At 33.4% G+C, this 3,839-nt stretch overlaps 1 long non-coding RNA gene across 1 annotated transcript; it reads left to right on the forward strand.

Moving 5' to 3' along the window:
• The first annotated feature begins 287 nt into the window (after nucleotides 1–287).
• On the forward strand, nucleotides 288–3,621 carry LOC131244590 (uncharacterized). Its single transcript, XR_009170411.1, has 3 exons — nucleotides 288–335; nucleotides 2,378–2,447; nucleotides 3,577–3,621. It is a non-coding gene; the product is annotated as an uncharacterized LOC131244590 (long non-coding RNA).
• The last annotated feature ends 218 nt before the right edge of the window (nucleotides 3,622–3,839 follow it).

The following is a 3,839-nucleotide window of genomic DNA, read 5'->3' on the forward strand; positions in this document are numbered from 1 at the left end:
ATTTGGGAATAGTTTTAGGTTATAAGTATAGGTTTAGGTTAGGTTATAGGTTAAGGTTTAGGGATTTGAGTTTTGGCTATAGGTTTAGGTTTAGGTCTAGGTTTAGGTTTAGGGAATTGAGTTTAGGTTAAAGGTTTAAGAAAAGGTTAGGTTTAGGTTATATGTTTTGGGATTTGGGAATAGTTTTAGGTTATAAGTATAGGTTTAGGTTAGGTTATAGGTTAAGGTTTAGGGATTTGAGTTTAGGCTATAGGTTTAGGTTTAGGTTTAGGTCCAGGTTTAGGGGTTTGAGTTTAGGTTATAGGTTTTGGTTTAGGTTTTAGGTTTAGGTTTAGGTTTAGGTTTGGGATTTGGGATTTGAGAATGGGTTCGGGTTTAGGTTATAGGTTTTGGTTTCGGTTTAGGTTATAGGTTTTGGGATTTGATAATGGGTTTGGGTTTAGGTTATAGGTTATAGGTTTTGGTTTTGGTTTAGGTTATAAGTTTTGATTTAGGTTATAGGTTAAGGGTTTAGGTTAAGGTTTAAGTTTAGGTTATAGGTTTTTTGGATTTGAGAATGGGTTCGAGTTTAGGCTATAGGTTTTGGTTTTGGTTTAGGTTATAGGTTTTGGTTTAGGTTATAGGTTTTAGGTTTAAGTTATAGGTTATATGATTTGAGACTGTGTTCGGGTTTAGGATATAGGTTTTGGTTTTGGTTTTGGTTATATATTTTGATTTAGGTTATAGGTTATAGGTTATAGGTTTAGGTTTTAGGTTTTGGTTTTGGTTTTGATTTAGGTTATAGGTTTTGGGATTTGAGAATGGATTCGGGTTTAGGTTAAAAGTTTTGGTTTTGGTTTAGGTTTAGGTTATAGGTTTTTGGATTTCAGAATGGGTTATGGTTTAGGTTTAGGAAATCGGGTTCAGGTTCGGGATTGAGTTTAAGTTTGGGTTTTCAAGTTTATGTTTAGGTTTAGGTTAGGGAGTTGAGATTGGGATTAGGTGTAGGTTTAACTTTAGGGAATTGAGTTTAGCTTATAGGTTTAGGGAAAGGTTAGGTTTAGGTTATAGGTTTTGGGATTTGGGAATAGTTTTAGGTTATAAGTATGGGTTTAGGTTTGGTTACAAGTTAAGGTTTAGGGATTTGAGTTTAGGATATAGATTTAGGTTTAGGTCTAGGTTTAGGTTTAGGAAATTGAGTTTAGGTTATAGGTTTAGGGAAAGGTTAGGTTTAGGTTATAGGTTTTGGGATTTGGGAATAGTTTTAGGTTATATGTATAGGTTTAGGTTAGGTTATAGGTTAAGGTTTAGGGATTTGAATTTAGGTCATAGGATTAGGTTATAGTTTAGGTTTAGGTTATAGGTTTTGGAATTTGAGAATGGGTTCGGGTTTAGGTTATACGTTTTGGTTTTGGTTTAGGTTATAGGTTTTGGTTTGGGTTACAGGTTTTGGTTTAGGTTATAGGTTTTTAAATTTGAGAATGGGTTCGGGTTTAGGTTATAGGTTTTGGTTTTGGTTTAGGTTATATGTTTTGATTTTGTTATAGGTTATAGGTTTATGTTAAGGTTTAGGTTTAGGTTATAGGTTTTGGGATTTAAGAATGAGTTCAAGTTTAGGTTATAGGTTTTGGTTTTGGTTTAGGTTATAGGTTTTGGTTTAGGTTAATGGTTTAGGTTTAGGTTACAGGTTTTGGGATTTGAGAATGGGGTCAGGCATAGGTTATAGGTTTTGGTTTTGGTTTAGGTTATAGGTTTTGGTTTAGGTGATAGGTTATAGGTTTAGGTTAAGGTTTAGGTTTAGGTTATAGGTTTTAGGATTTGAGAATGGGTTCGGGTTTGGGTTATAGGTTTTGGTTTTGGTTTAGGTTATAGGTTTTGGGATTTGAGAATGGGTTCGGGTTTAGGTTATAAGTTTTGGTTTTGGTTTAGGTTTAGGTTATAGGTTTTTGGTTTTGAGAATGGGTTATGGCCTAGGTTTAGGAAATCGGGTTCAGGTTCGGGATTGAGTTTAAGTTTGGGTTTTCAAGTTTAAGTTTAGGTTTAGGTTAGGGAGTTGAGATTAGGATTATGTGTAGGTTTAGCTTTAGGAAATTGAGTTTAGGTTATAGGTTTAGGGAAAGGTTAGGTTTAGGTTATAGGTTTTGAGATTTGGGAATAGTTTTAGCTTATAAGTATAGGTTTAGGTTAGGTTATTGGTTAAGGTTTAGAGATTTGAGTTTAGGCTATAGGTTTAGGTTTAGGTCTAGGTTTAGGTTTAGGGAATTGAGTTTAGTTATAGGATTAGGGAAAGGTTAGGTTTAGGTTATAGGTTTTGGTATTTGGGAATAGTTTTAGGTTATAAGTATTGGTTTAGGTTAGGTTATAGGTTAAGGTTTAGGGATTTGAGTTTAGGCTATAGGTTTAGGTTTAGGTCTAGGTTTAGGGATTTGAGTTTAGGTTATAGGTTTTGGTTTAGGTTTTAGGTTTAGGTTTAGGTTTAGGTTTGGGTTTTGGGATTTGAGAATGGGTTTGGGTTTAAGTTATAGGTTTTTGTTTCGGTTTAGGTTATAGGTTTTGGAATTTGATAATGGGTTCGGGTTTTGGTTTTGGTTTTGGTTATAGGTTTTGATTTAGGTTATAGGTTAGCGGTTTAGGTTAAGGTTTAGGTTTAGGTTATAGGTTTCTTGGATTTGAGAATGGGTTCGAGTTTAGACTATAGGTTTTGGTTTTGGTTTAGGTTATAGGTTTTAGGTTTAGGTTATAGGTTATAGGATTTGAGACTGTGTTCAGCTTTAGGATATAGGTTTTGGTTTTGGTTTTGGTTATATGTTTTGATGTAGGTTATATGTTATAGGTTTAGGTTTTAGGTTTTGGTTTTGGTTTTGATTTAGGTTATAGGTTTTGGGATTTGAGAATGGGTTCAGGTTTAGGTTATAAGTTTTGGTTTTGGTTATAAGTTATTGGATTTGAGAATGGGTTATGGTTTAGGTTTAGAAAATCGGGTTCAGGTTCAAGATTGGGTTTAAGTTTGGGTTTTCAAGTTTATGTTTAGGTTTAGGTTAGGGAGTTGAGATTAGGATTAGGTGTAGGTTTAGCTTTAGAGAATTGAGTTTAGCGTATAGGTTTAGGGAATTGTTAGGTTTAGGTTATAGGTTTTGGGATTTCGGAATAATTTTAGGTTATAAGTATGGGTTTAGGTTAAGTTATAAGTTAAGGTTTAGGGATTTGAGTTTAGGTTATAGATTTAGGTTTAGGTCTAGGTTTAGGTTTAGGGATTTGAGTTTAGGTTATAGGTATAGGGAAAGGTTAAGTTTAGGTTATAGGTTTTGGGATTTGAGAATAGTTTTAGGTTAGGTTATAAGTTAAGGTTTAGGGATTTGAGTTTAGGTTATAGGATTTGGTTTAGGTTTAGGTTTAGGGATTTGAGTTTAGGTTATAGGTTTAGGTTTAGGTTTTAGGTTAAAGGACTTGAGAATGGTTTCGGTCTTAGGTTATAGGTTTTAGTTTTGGTTTAGGTTATAGGTTTTGGGATTTGATAATGGGTTCGAGTTTAGGTTATAGGTTTTGGTTTTATTTTAGGTTATAGGTTTTGATGTAGGTTATAGGTTAACGGTTTAGGTTAAGTTTTAGGTTTAGGTTATAGGTTTTTGGATTTGAGAATGGATTTGGGTTTAGGCTATAAGTTTTGGCTTTGGTTTAGGTTATAGGTTTTGGTTTAGGTTATAGGTTTTAGGTTTAGGTTTAGGTTTAGGTTTAGGTTATAGGATTTGAGAATGGGTTCGGGTTTAGGATATAAGTTTTGGTTTTGGTTTAGGTTATATGTTTTGATTTAGGTTATAAGTTATAGGTTTAGGTTTTAGGTTTTGGTTTTGGTTTTGATT

This window comes from Magnolia sinica, chromosome 4, assembly GCF_029962835.1.
Source record: "Magnolia sinica isolate HGM2019 chromosome 4, MsV1, whole genome shotgun sequence".
Taxonomy (NCBI): domain Eukaryota; kingdom Viridiplantae; phylum Streptophyta; class Magnoliopsida; order Magnoliales; family Magnoliaceae; genus Magnolia; species Magnolia sinica.